The sequence below is a fragment of the Barbatula barbatula genome (assembly GCF_947034865.1).
Source record: "Barbatula barbatula genome assembly, chromosome: 16".
Lineage (NCBI taxonomy): Eukaryota > Metazoa > Chordata > Actinopteri > Cypriniformes > Nemacheilidae > Barbatula > Barbatula barbatula.
Window position 1 is genome coordinate 22,018,144 of NC_136779.1, and position 15,541 is coordinate 22,033,684.

Consider the following 15,541-nt stretch of genomic DNA (forward strand, 5'->3'; position numbering starts at 1 on the left):
AATGTGCATGTATGGAAATGTCACCTGAGAAAACAACAATAAAATGTCTTCAAACCTGAAATCCTGAATTGACATCCTTAAACTGGTTAAAGACCATGAACAATGATAAAACACTATAAAAGTATAATAATAGCAATACATACGTATGACCTCATTGGATACATATTTAAATCTATTGAAGTCATACAAGGAACAGACCACACCCCACAAATCCAACATCCAATCAACTGAGAGATGACACCTTTCCATACAGAGTCACCAGAGTAGATGTAGTTTATTGTCGATCCATACTTGGGATGTAACAATATCTCACTGTACGATAATACCTCTGTAAAAAGTCCACGGTACAATATTTTATTGCACATTTACGTCTATGTATAGATTTCACATATCAAATACTCCATACTGTAAATTCCAATGGTGCAAATATATGATTTAAGTGAAAACACGTTGTTATATTATGTAATATTCATAACTACACAGCAAAAATTATAGTAAAATGTCAAGTATCTTACTTTTAATTTTAAATTGTATTTTAATAGCCCTTTTTACAATTGGAATAGCATCAATGCAGCTGTATAGAATAAATAAATAAAGACATAACCTTAAAAGTAATATGTGTCCCTGGACCACAAAAAACTGTATATTTGTAGCAATAGCCAACCATAAATTGTATGGGTCAAAATGATAAATCTTTCTTCAATGCCAAAAATTATTAGAATATTAAGTAAAGATCACGTCGGTGCCGCATCGAGATGTAAATAGTTCAACTTTTCGGGAGTTTCTTTCTTCAATTAAAAATGTAGTTGTATGAACAAAAGAAATTTAGGTAAAGTTGACAACTTATTTGAGAAAATCCAAACCCTTCAGATGTACCAGTAATTTCAAGTGATGAATTCTTTATGTACTGTGAACAGCGATGGGCTTAGTATAACAAACAATCACAGATAGTCCATTTTTTTTAATGAAGATATTTTGTAAATTTCCTACCATAAAAATATCAAAACTTTATTTTTGTAAGAGGATGCAGAAATACAAATACCAAAATAGCCGGACACGCACCTACAAACTTAACTGGCTCTTTGGGAATTACCCACTCAAGTGGTATCTATATGTAAAGCTTGTAAAATGTGAAGTCAACTACAGCAGTAAGTCAATAGAGAGCATTAAAACAAACCTGCTTCTTAGCAACGGCCTGATACAGCACCTCTGATGGACAACTTTTCATTTTTATTTTCTTTGCACCCTCAGAATCCTCAGTATCAAATTGTTGTATCTCAGCCAAATATTGTCCTATCCAAACAAAAAATTCATCAATGGAAGAATAGACTGCTATGACTGGTTTTGTGGTTCAGGGTCACATATGAAATAGTGAAAGTAAAGAAATCAGTTGCCAGTAAGAGACATAAACAGGTACAGTTATACTGTGAATAAACACAGCATGCAGCGCACATTGGAAAATTTTTTAGATCATTTATTTATCATGCTCCCTAGATTTATATAAAACAGTAATATAGTGGACAACATAGATACAAAAAGATGCACCAGAAGACAAATTATCAGTAAATTACACCTCATCTGTCTGTTCCCGATCCTACGGTTTAAAAAGACTTTGAACCCAGTGAAGGACTCACGTATGTAGCGCTTTAAAGAACTGCAGCTATATGCAAAACAACATGATAAAAATGCAGAAATAAGAGCCTGCAGAACGTGGAAAACATGGAAAGGGATCAGTTCTATATTAAACTGTTCCCTCACAAGTATAGAGAATGATGTGGACTTGGGCAGCTATAAATCATTCTGTAATACGACAGGTAACCTACCACTGAACAGGCCCACAGGCTGAAGTGTATTTAGTCTGTGGGAGAGACCAGGCCGGCGGTTCTTTAAGCCTTGACAGAGTTTAGACTAGAAGCAAAGCCACAGAGGGTTGTGTCATAGACGGCGACCTCCATCACAGGGTCAAAACTCTTTCACACCCCTCACACTCTGTCCCTCCCAGGCTCTGCCAACCCCGGATTGAAAGCACAGACTGCACAAATCAGATGTGTCACGTGACGTGTCTTTCCCGTGACCACCCGCAAGCCCTCCGTCATGACGGTGTGATGAGGGCTCTCCAGCCAAATGAGCATTATGGTTGCGTGAGAGCAGGACAAATCCTATTAGCCATTGTCTTTAATGATACAGTAAGAGACGGTGAAACAATGATGGGCAGCGCAGTCATGGATCAACCCACGCAAAGCAACCAGCTCACGAAAACCATCACAGACATGCAGGACATCACTGAAATCATATGCATGCTTGACTTTGAGCCACTTTGGCAATCATAAAATAACCACAAATTTGTGCCAAAACCCCGGAGAGATTGACCGGACACACAACCTGCGACGTCTACCTTTGTAAAAGCCCCTCTAAAGAAATACTTTTATTTGGTCAATAGCATTCATGTTGATTTTCCCTGGAATCATATGACAAGAGACCTGTGACGCATCAGTTAAAAGCCAGCGTTCTACCTGGCCTTAAAAAAACCACCCGCACGTGTCTGTCAATATTTATAAGGGTTAACACATCGTCATGGTGATAGACCCGCTCACCTGCTGCCTGGAGACCCATCACAAATAGCCTAACACATGTGCTGGACTCAATAATGAATGAGAAAGGCGCTCCACACCAACATTCTGTTTTCTAGAAAATATAAATGACTCAAGAAAGACCATGAACGTTCTTGACAATCGAAAATGCGTGAATGATGGTTAAGTGCTGTGAAACAAAACAAACCTAAAGATAAGTGGATATACTTGTTGGTTTCAAAAGTTCATGGTTCTTAAGTGACAGAATCAAGCTGACAACATGATTATTCTTATTCTAAAGATAAATAAATGCAAGCAAGCACTTCTCACATGAACTATTTCATCAGTCGGCACAACACATTCACCATGATAATAAACACAGTTACTACAGTAAAACATGTCTCTGGTGTTAAGATTGTAAAATTGTGGAAATGTTCGGCAAGCTCCAGCGTTTGATCCTTGAGGAAAGTGCGCCATAGTTTAATTATAGTAAACAAGCATTTTTCAGGTTAGGTATTAATACAAATGAAAGCAAAGGTCTACGGTTGCTATAGTTAAATCATAGTTAAGTTGGGAAGGGGAGGAAATCCCGCGTGAGGTTTAGGCTGATAGTAAATGTACAGTTACTACAGGATTACCATTGTGCATCTCTGTAAGGGCTGATTCAACAGCTAAAGGCAACACAGACAAACTTTCATGTCTATAATCTCACCTGCTATGAGTGAGTGTGAATGACAAGTGATCTGATCCGCGTCTGTCACGTTCACCCAAACGCATTCAACTCTCGAGGCAACAGATTGCGGGGAATGTAATAGGATGAACCCACTGTAATCCTCACAAACATCCTCGCGTCGGGCTGAAACTGTGGCAGGACTCATTTCAGAACCACCAATAAATCTGCCTGACGCGTTTGCTGGCATGCCACCGGTTCTCCACGAACGGAACCGCGGGGTCTACGGAGGATTTATCTCTCAAACTCATAAAATTCACATCACACACGAGCCGAACCCGCGTGCAGCCCACCCAAAGAGAAAATAAGCCCTCACCTGATCATCCGACCATAGCAATAATATCCAAAACATTTAGTCGCTCTGCGCGCAAATTCCCACGAACTTTCCTTAACGCGCGACACAGGTGCGCACGATGAAGAGACGCGCGTTTCACCGCGTCACTTGTAAATCCACGAAAATCCTCCTCAGATGCCGGTGTGTGTGTGTGTGTGTGTGTGAGAGAGAGAGAGAGAGAGAGAGAGAGAGAGAGAGAGAGAGAGAGAGAGAGAGAGAGAGAGAGAGAGAGAGAGAGAGAGAGAGAGAGAGAGAGAGAGAGAGAGAGAGACTCTGCTGCCCTCTGCCTTCACTTCAACATTCCCACGCAGCAGAAGTTCCCTGCGATGCACACTTGCGCTCTGCTCTGTTCCCCTCAATAGTGCACGTTTGTGTTTATAAGGCCAATTGATTTAAATAGCTAACAATGCGCGTGCCGTGCCGTGGTCACGGGCATATCTGCGCTGGATTTAGCGGATGCGCAAAAGGCACGGACAGACTCTTGCACTGAAGACGTGTACCTCTGTGTTGAAGACCTGATGAGTGAAAACTGATGATGTCTAGAGATGCTCCAACTGTTGAGCGAGAGGCTTTAGGAGGGGCTGCAGGGGGGTATAAATATAGCCCCTGGGTTAAAGTCAGGTGCGTATTAGACCAGAGAATGCTATCAGTCCATCTGTTCACTCAGTGGGATTACATTAAATCCTTTTCAGCCCCTGTATTAAGAAAACCATCCACCAAGAGGCCATCAAACAGGCTACTCAAACAGAAAGAGAACTCGATAATATGTATGAGGGCGGCCTAAAAGATGTTGACAGCCCATGAAATAAATCAAAGGACTGGAATAAATGCTTAAAGTCAACATGAAAACAGTATTGACACTAAAACAACTAAAAATTAACATAAATATACACATTGAAAATGCTCAAATGATACTAATTTGAGGTTAATCTCCAACTCTGTTTCTTATTGGGAAGGATTGTGAACTTTAATCATCATGTAATGATCATTTTTTCTGATATAGTCGAGGCCCCTCGTGATAATTGTGTCTGTTCTTTGAAGACTATTTCTTCACCCTGGCCTGCAGGGGTCGCTCTCCTTGAACCTCCTGCCAGGCGCCTTCAGAATAGGTGATGGCACCCACATTATGGACTCTGGTTGCTCCAGGCCTTTAGAGGTCAACATTGCCTCATCACCAAATTGTATACACCTGTGTTTGACTCTTTATAAGTTTGTTTGTTCTCTGCCTTTGTGTTCAGTCTTGAGATGTTTATGCCTTATTTCTTGCTGTTGAGCAGTTTTGACGTTAAGTGTTCTTATGTTGATGTTTTGGACCCTCAAGTCTACTTTTATGTTACTCTGTTTATTGGAAGCACGGCTTGCCAAGTTTTGTTTTGAACCTCTGTGTCTAAAGAGTAAAGTGTTCATTTTTAGACCTGGGGTCCAGCTCAGTGAGTAATACCTCACACTTTCAATGCCAGGGACCCGAGTACGGTTCCCCCTTTATGCAACCCGTCACAATAATGGACACTGTTAACCAGAAGACAAAGATACTTTATGCCTTGTTCATGCAAACTTTCAGTCGAGCTCAATTCTAATATTTAATGGTCACTTTTCACAATATTTCCAATCCCCAAGCTTAAAATCCCCCCGCCATACAGTTTTTCACTTAATATCATGTTTTTAATATAATTTTGTCACATTATATACTGTTAGTAATCTGTTATGAATGCCAGCTCTTGTAGTTTTGCTCTGAAAGCAGAGTGTATGTGTACTGGTGTAGGCCTATCGGAGTCATGTTGATGTAGTTTGTTTAGGAGTCTTATAATTGAGAGCAGATGTTCAGCAGTCCCACAATCTGAAAATAAGTGTTTCATTAGACGTAATATAGGTGATTTTCCAAATCCACGTCTGTTCTTTAAGCGATGCATTTCCTTATTCCAATGCTAATGATGGGAAAACAATGTCCCCGCCATTAAAACAAGCTCACAGTTAGAACAATCTCATGTGAGGTATTGTGATGTGCGCTTATCACCAACCCGAAGATCATTTAATGCCACTCAATATGTGAAAGAGATAAGCATGCATGTGTCTAATGCAGCTGTTTCAACAAAGAGCAAAAAAACAACACAAAAAACTGCATTACAATTACAAACCGCAATCAAGACTGTAAAAAAACAGTAGCTGGAAATAAAATACCGTAAAATACCAGTTTTATCAAATAAAATTTCATGGTTTCTTGTTTTTTTGTTGTCGTAAACTTGCAATGTTTCTCTATTACTTGATATTTTTTACCTTACTTAAAAATATCACTGTAAAAAAATCCTATTTGAAAAAGATTATTTCCGGCAACTAGGATGGCAATAAAATACTGTAAAAAAACAGTTTTGTTATATAAAGTAACATGCTATTTCAAAAAACATGTGAAAAATCTGTAAATACAGCAATATTCTGTAAAATGACAGTTTTTTACAGTAAGTGACACTTAGGAGGTGGTGAGCTTTACTAGCACAAAGCAGAAGTGTAATGCAGGCCCACTTCAAGCGTACGGACAAAGATGATTCACACTGTCTGAAAGTTCTTGTTTATCACAATATTAATTCTCCAACGTTACCAAATCCCTGCTCTCCGTCTCGAGACTCTTCAGTCCCTAGAGAAAGCAAACAGCCAACTAGCCTTATTGAAAACCTTTTGTGCCGAGGGTTTATTCAAATGACACAAGCTTCAATAACTTCCTTCCCTCTACGTCAATGCTAACAAATGACTCATCTAAGAGGCGAGCGGTGTAATGCTCCTAGGTCATTTAACTGCATTTTAAAGGCTGAAACGTCCTTCTGCTCGCTCACATTTCAGTCCAGGAGGAGCGGTGTAATCTAAAAGCTTGTTTGCATCCACTCTGTTGTTGGAGATGGAATTAGCAGCAGAGTTTTGCATTAATGAATGAATGTCGCTGTGTGGCACGCTCAGCGCTGCATTAAAGAAAAAATAACACTTCACACGAAATCAGGTCTCGCGTCAGACCCGCTCGGATTAAATTGTTCATCTCTTTTGCTTAATGCAACACAAGAGTGGATTAGTAGTGATCTCTCATTACTTCAAACCGTACTCATATATCCATCTTTGTTTTGCCTAATTCCTTAAGGGATCTCTATGTGAGATAATTTCATTTGGACATGTGCCCAACTCACGCACTTCTGTGACTAATTTCACCCTCTCCTCCAAAATAAACAAGATGAGCAGATTATTTATGTCATTAGTCAGAAATATTAGCAGGTTGCGTTTAACAAACAAGTCAAATGTCTTTCGAACATTTTTATAAAGTGCCACAATACAGCACAACTTTTAAATACATTTCAGTTTATGTAATGGCCTCAAAAGAATAATATCATAAATCCTATTACATAAAACAAAATGTTTCAAGCACAAACATACTTTTCAAGTGAAACATTTGACAAAGTTTCAAATGAAAAAATCCTGGTTTTTTTTAATAGCGGATATTGATATTAGACCAATGTAACACAAATGTAAGCTCAGTTTTGGAGGACAGCCTATTTTTAGTTTCACAGACGCTTTTGTTACTACTCACGTGTCAAGTGTAATTCAAGGCGAACTGACAATAAAACTGGAATGAAGGATGGTAGTTTTACTGTCTGTCAGATGTTGGTTCTTGCAAAATAAAAATGTGAAGGCTAAATGGAATAATCCATCAGCCAATGCTGAGAAGGAAACAATCAATCAGCAACATATGTCGGCCCACCACCAATCTAGATGCTATCTACATGTCATACTTACAGGATAAAATGTTCATACAGTAGATTAATAAACTACACCTGCTGTTATTAACTAGATGAGGTCCGACTTCATAGAAAGAAAAATCCCGTGGGTAAAAGTATTAAGAGAAATTACTCAAGTGAAGTAAAGATCTTGCATCATTTGTTTGCAGACGGCACTTACTTTGATATTTTGTATATAATGCAGGATACACATGGTACCATTTAAAGACCGATTCAAATCTAACACTAGTGCTGACCAAGTCATATTAAATAAATAATGCTTATTTAAGTAAGTTGATTCATTACTGAGCGCTGTCCATGGTGCTGAAGTCTGATCTCCAGGGTTTTCTCATTCTTTCGCAAAGTTTTGCAGTACAGAACATATTTCAAAGCCTTTATTGTTTGTGAAGCTTTGTTCAATAATTCATCATATTTGTTAAAATGCAATCGCGATACATTTTCGCAAGCAACATCTTCATAACATATTCAATGCTATGAAAAAACATTTTCTGTGTGATTCATTTGATGTTATGACAATAAATCCATATTGTGCCTGAAAGTAAAGGACCAACAAAACCCCACAAGCTTAACATTCAAGAGAAAGTCATCATGACGGTCAAACACATTCACAGAAGCTCTGAAACAGCATCTCATTCATTAAACACACGCCTGCTACAATTAACATTGAGCTGTTATCGTCTGCGCTAAATGGAATCTTGTTTAAAAGACACGTTTGTGTGCCTTTCCTAGTGATTATTGCAGCAGTAAATCAACAAATAATGATCAAATAATGGAGAAGAACGTCATAACCTGCAATTTTCCAGACATGTAGTGTACTCAAGTGCTCTTACGGTGCCTGGACTGCAGCGGTGAGATGGTCCCACAGAGATGCAGGAAAACATCACAAGCCGCTGAACCTGCATTAAGCATCATTCTTATAATGTGCTTGAGGTACCTGATTTGCATAATTCCTTTAGTGAATCTTATGTGCAATAGATTGTTTAGTGAAGTCACATGTGAGCTTGTCTAAAGCAGGTCTACTGAATCCTAAACTCACCCACAATCACTGAAACGTGGCTTGACGCTTGTTTGTGACATTTATTAATTCACTTATATGTATCATGTGTGCGTGGATGTTAATGTGTGATAATCTAGGTATTCTATGTTCATTTACTTAAAAATATCAGCAGGTCTTTTTTGATCGGATTCCAACTTAATGCTGCTTTCAGGTGCACATGGGAAACTCGTAAAGCTGAGTTGAGCGTTCGTTATTACTGTTATCATTATATATTTAATAAACATTGCACATTTACATTGTTTAAGTTTCTCACTTGTAAACACAAGTTTGCTTGGTCTTGCTTGTAAATACATCATTTCAACTCTGCATGAATGTGGACTCAGTATTACTGTGTACCTAGATGTCTGCACATGTTGTTCTGTAATATTCTGGCAAAATTAGTTTGCACAGCTGTCCTGGTATTAGAATTGATAAAGCCTCAGCATTTTGCCACTTTATACCAACAGAAACATTCCGAATATACAAATGTACAATATTCAGGTTGTAAAGATAAAAGACTCGCGTATCTTTAGGACAGATTGGATAATGCATCAAGAAAGGGATGTTGAAAATGTTCTGTAACTGCACACCCGTTGAGATTTTATATTTGGTCTACAGTAATAGAGTTTGACACCTTATTAATCAGTGATATCTTGTGTGCGCTGGTGTGCTGTGAAATGTTCAGGTCAGGTTATGAAATCTATAAGACCTGCATGAAATCAGCCAATGAGACTCGTCCATTAAACTGAAAGGTAACAGTGCAGTATATAACGGCAGGACTAATTGAGCTCCTGATGATGATGATGATGGAGCGAAGGTTTCAGAATTTGCCACATGACAGAGCGCTAAACACACTCACCGTCTGCTTCCAAATGTCAAAACCGTCATTAAAAGAAAGTACCGCAGTACACTGATGAGATAACACATCGAACCTCCTCTAAAGATAAATCCTGCCATTTTTTAGATCAGAGACGCATTAAAAGAAACCAGGCATTTGTAGATTTATTCTCCTCAGAAGTGTAAACTGCGCGGAGCTATAAAAACACATTTTAGCATCACAGAGAGCTCGATATATAGCAGAGACATTGACTTAACCGATGGAGTGAGGTTGGGACGGGATCTGCTTGACGACTAATGTTATTTTACAGTTTTGATTAATGTTGTTTTTTTTTCTTTAAATTGATTTTATCGTTCTCCTTCAAGAGATGTTTTCATGATTCTTCCAGACTATGAAACAAAACAAAAGGCTTCGTTGTTGCTGATCAAAGTTAGCTTAAAAATCTGAAGAACATTGTTCATCTCGGGTCACTGTGATGTTGATGTGAATGGAGAAAAATGAGCTTTCGTGTAGAATCGCAGACAACCACCCCTTGCTTTCTTAACGTATTACAGTAAAAACTCTTGAAAAGTCTTAGCTCATTCACGGTAATCTCCAGGAAACCTAAATCCTGACCTGCGTCTCCAGAGGCACAATTACCAGTGATTCATGTTTTCTTGCCAACTTTCCTCAGAAATGTTCATTAGAATCCACAAAAAGAAGCTCCACAGAAACACAAGAGACAGACAGATGGAGAGTTTGAGAGAGTCATTACTGTGATTCTTGCATTCACCTGCCCGGCGCTGTGAACTCGCACTAATGCAGATAATCACAAGTGAACTTGAAGAAGACGGTGATGTCCTGCATGAGAGCTGCTCGTGTGTAAGAGCCCTCAGACCGAGAGCGATCCACTCCGCTTGATTCACCCGAGAGAGACGGCTGGGAGGATTTCAACGGGTAATGTAGGCTTTAGAATGTATTCTCAGTGTCTTTTTGTTTATTATATCAGGTTTTCATGTCATGATGTTTTATCAGCCGTGGCCTCTACAGTCTATAGTAGTCATAGTTTTACATCTCAAGTATTTCTTTCTTTTCCCATAATGAAACACCTCAACTGAACATCACGGCCATGTATTCATTCTATATGTCATTGTAGTTAAGAGGAGATCCGCTTCGTGTCAGCACCTCGATTTCCCTGCTAGTTTTATTCTGCGCTAATGACCGGCTGTATTAGCTCATTATCCATGAATAAGTCTAAACTGAAGAAGAAGACACAATGCCTATTGCTTTACAAAACTTATAATTAAGACCCAAATAAAGGGTTAACAACAGCCAGTCTCTGTCAAATTACCACGGCAACAGTACTTTCACAGGAGGGGAATGGATTAAGAAACACATGGTTGACGAGAACACAAAACCCTCTCAACCACACAGCTATGTTGTCATAAAATATGCAGAACATTTCTTAAATGTTTCTTGGTGTGCTGGTATCTTGTCGGTCAGGGCTGAATATGTTTGTAAATCAGCAGCAGTGCTGTGCAAGCAGAAACTCCGGTGAGTGAATTTACCATCCGGCCAACGTCTCAACACCGGCTGACATTTTCACTGGAAATGAGATTGCTGGCTTGATTTTGGAGAGGATGCTATTCTGCTTTCATCAATAGTTTCTACAAGCTCTTGACTCAATAGGGAGGCAGGTCAGGTTTATACCTGCAAACGACTGACAATTCAATCCAGGTGACACGACTATACTCGCTCACATGAGATCCTTTTCCAGTCCATTTGATCTCTCTTGCAACTTCTCTATTTGTCTTAAGATTCGTTCACATTAAAACGACTTCTCAAGGATTTTCACAGCGTTGCCGTAGAAGAACCATTTTTGTTTCCACAAAGAACCATTCAGTCGAAGCTTCTTTAAAGGACCGTTTCTTTCTTACCTTTTTCTAATCTGAAGAAATGTTTTTCACCACAGAGAACCATTTGTGAAACAGAAAGGTTCCTGGAACAAAAAGGCATTGAATACTTTTTTTAAGAGTTAGGTAACTCTCGTGAAATCTTGGCTTCCAACATGTCAAACAACAAACCAGTCTATTATGTTTACACACATTCATCACACTTTTATTAAAGATTAGATTTCATTACCGTAAAAGCCTAAAAATGCACATTTGGAAGCATGTTTTATGGAAACGGAAGTAGCCTTTGTCTTCTTTTCTGAATTATGACGTATATCCGAGTGCAACGGATTCTGAAATGAGGAAAAAATGTAGCACGGGACTTGATTTCGCCCATCGAGAACAGGTAACAAAATGGCGGCAGATGTGAACTCCAGTTTGAGTCGGTCATTGGAGCCCCACCCTCGTGCCATTCCTTAAGACCGGACGTGAAGAGAGGATGATTATCTTTTGAATTAAAAGAACAATAATATAACAGCGCACAGAAAAGTTGTTTTATAAAAAAATTAATGTTGCTTGTTCCAATATTACGGTGACTTTAACCAATTCCTGTTTGAAAAAAGATGTGATTATGTTTCTGAAGGTTTATTCAGATCTTCGTGAAATGAGCGTGATATTCAGTCGAATGACCACCAATGCACACATTCCCTCTCCGTGTTAACATCTGCTTCTAGGAGATAATGAGGAATTATTGGTTATATGGCCCTGAAAGCCATGTTTGCTTTATTTTTAATTACCTGTCAGTCCCTGCCAGCTGTAAGCTTAACAAATGTCATTGATCCGCAGAAGCATTTAAGCAAGAGAAGATTTGGCTGGGTCATCTAGATATTAATGACAAAACATAATTCCTCTTTATAGCACACTGCATCCTGACCGAGAGACTCTTGAGAACATGCACAACACAGCGCAATGCTTGAGCCAGTCACAAAACAGAAGATCCACCTTAAAATCAAGCTAATGCTTCCCGGCACTATTAATCTGAAAGCTCATTTCCCTCAAAGAAATAAAGCGTCTTCGCTGACTACTTCACTTCATTGCGAATTCCCTCAAGCCTTAAATTTGTCTTATGGGGCAGGTCGAAACGAAATGAGATTTTACAAACTTAACAAGTTCATTGTCTGTCAGCATTAACTACAGAACAGAATAGTCTGATTTTGAGTCCACTTGCACAGATTAATGTCACTTAATCTACTTTGTTAAAAAATTTAATCCAGCGCACGGGCCGTTTTCTGTCACGCAGACTTCCCCAAATCAAGTCATCCCAACTGTTTCAGAAGACAATGTTAAGGACTCACAAGTTCCCAGCATGCATTGGAGTATGAAGACATATTTAGCTGTTTTCTCACCTCTGTGCTCTTGTAGTTTTTTATAATAACGGATTAGAATGCTTTGCCACTTCGATCTCACAAAATCAAGTCTTGAGAGAGTTCACAGACGAATGTGCCACTTTCGCTTCATAACAGTCACCAAACATGAGTGAAGATAAATCTGATCATTTCCATACCCATCATCCATTTCTATGACCTTTACGGGCATTAGCGCTATGATTCAGACGTGAGGAGATAGAAACACTAATAAGCGCTCAATTGAAGTGGGCAGATTCAAAGATCAATCCAAAGGTTAAACTCTCTTAGATTTCTTCAGATTATTGATCTGTTTCTGTAAGGCTGTGACGGGAGAAGCTCTTTTGGCTACTTTGACAATTTTAACTATTGACCACAAGCATTCCTGAAGAGGCAAAAGTTAAAAAGGGAACATTGACACATCAATGGCTATTAGCACAATAGTTCTCATGTGTAGGTATACTGTACTTAGATCAAGTGTGCATGGACATTTTTTGTGGATAAACGCTAAAATGTAATGTAAGCTCAAATCTTAGTAAATGTCAAAAAGATTTGTAATAAAGGTGTCAAAAAGAAGTCTGCATTTTCTAAATTAAGTATTGTTTTTCAGTAAAGATAAACACTTTGATCCTTTATCTTTGAGATTTAGAACAGTTTGGTTTGGTTTGTATTTAAGTTTTATCATTGTTTAGAAAAGTGTTTCCTTAGGTCCTTGGACGGTTACATTGTGAAATGTTATCATTTCCGTCAAGATGTTAATATCTTGATAAAGATAAATGAATCTTTTATGTCACATGATGTTATTCCCTGGGTACAGATTTCAGTTCATATATATTTGAATCAGCAGAAAGCCCACCTACAGGACAAAGAGGATCATGCATTTTTAATAGGATATCTGTGTATTCTGTTTGAAATTAGTTTGTTTATCTCAGCGGTGTATATAATTATGGCAAAATCACCTATTACAGCGTTCCCCAATGATAATGGCACACGCACTGCAACCATCACACAACATAAAAACTCATTCAAAAAGTGTACATTTCAGATGGGAAATAAAACAACATCTCGTGTTTGTGTAACATTGAATCTCCCGGTGAGAGCAGAGTGTGGTAATGCCCATCCACATCACGTTTCACAGAGAAATGCAATAATATACTTTCCAAACTCAAAATCAAAACACTTACTCTCTGAACCACAATCAATACAAATGTGACCATTATTACAGCCCAGGTTTATATTAAAATTCAATTTATAATATAAGTAAATGATAAATGTGGCCGATCTCCGAGTGTTCTAGTTGGTTTTAATATTGGAAGTCGGGATCACTGTGTCGAGCATGCAAATGCTTGCTCATCTTTCAAAGAGACGCGAGCGATCCGTCCTAACTCTTTTGGGAATGCATTTGTTTTCACCATCCCAAGAGTCCTTCAGTCAGTGTAACGTCGCCCTATTATGACTCACCAAACAAAGACACATCCAGAGCTCAACTCTACCAAACGTTATTCAGCGCTCTGACACTTGACACATCGTTTCCATTATGTTTTCTAAAGAGACCTGGAATCCTAGCAGAATAAAATAGGACTCAGCCAAGCCAATGAGAGCAAAGGCAGCGTGGTTCTGTTGGAAACGATTGCTCTCCTGGGATCATTGTTCACTGTCTGCGGAAACAAATATCAGAAATGAAGAGGATGACACAGCAAATAGGCCGTAACTCTTTATATACGTTATGGTGTTTTATTTGGTAAGCGCCATTGACTACCATAGTAGGAAACATTTAAAGTGGCCCGGAACTGCTTGTTTCCTACATTCCTTAAAATATCTTCTTTTGTGTTCAACCGAACCAAAATAATTGTAATTATTTTTCCCACTATGGCAGTCAATGGTGCTTCAGACCTGTTGGTTGCTAACATTATTCCAAAATATCTCTCTTTGTCTTCAACCAGACAAAGAAATGTGTACATGTCTGGAACAACAACCCATTTTTGGGTGGAGTAACACATGAACTAAATGCCAAAATACTTTCTTTGGGTCTTGAAAAGCATCACCACGTCACTGAAACCAGAACGTGACGCAAATTCATGAACAGGACAAAATGATGAACGGACATCAAGCACATATACTGTACCTGTAGTGAGTGAAGTGCACTAACTGGATATCAATTCTCTCTCCACACCAGCAGTGACATGGAGGTACATTTCTTATTTTGGCTTGAGAGGGACCAAAAACCTCTATGGTTTGTATGGTTTGTTATAGACAAAAATCCTTTAGATACATTGCACCTTGAGAGAGAGAGAGAGAGAGAGCTGCAGACTTACTTCATTCAGAGAAAATCAAGCGTTTCCAGCTATTCAGACATCAAAGCTGGAAGATGCTGGAGGTTCTTTTTCTCTAAATAAAAAGCTTTCATTGCAGCGTGTGAGCTTGTCCTCAGATATATTTGATTAATAAACCCAATTACATGCTGTTTGCATAACCGTCCCTCGATCTGTGAGTCTGAACTCCTGAATGATTGACAGAAACACAAGCAGGCGCTCATGTGCCTGAAAAGCAAAGAAAAACTGTGAAAAGCAGTTAGGATATAAAGAAGTCTGTCTTCATGCCTGGTCCTGGTCATACTGTAAATAAACAATAAATAAGAAAGTTATTCCTAGGGGGAAAATAACTCCGCTCAAGGTTGGTATGTAAAGCCTAGAACATCAGCTTTCGGGTTCATGTACTCATGTACATGTACAACTTCATGACAGCGTTATGACGCTTTTAAAGAGCGTTAAAACAAACCTGTTTCTCAGCAACAGAACAAATATTGTCCAATCCCAACAAACCATACTGTACATCAACGGAAAGCTTACAGATGATGTATGTGTCTTAGTTTCTTATACTATAACTGGTTTTGGGGTCCAGGGTCACAAATGGTTTCGGTTTTGTCCATATTTGAGCCAATAATCGGTTGCAAGACAATACAAAAGATATATTTTTTGGGTTTGCA

General features: G+C 38.7%; 1 protein-coding gene across 1 annotated transcript in view; it reads right to left on the reverse strand.

Annotated features, from left to right (window-relative positions):
* The window catches only part of pcdh15b (protocadherin-related 15b), a 107,862-nt gene extending 104,110 nt beyond the window's left edge, over positions 1-3,752 (reverse strand). The window contains exon 1 of the mRNA XM_079476216.1: positions 3,617-3,752. The gene's annotated coding sequence lies outside the window, so the exon portion shown is untranslated. The remainder of the gene's footprint in view (positions 1-3,616) is intronic.
* Positions 3,753-15,541: the final 11,789 nt, after the last annotated feature.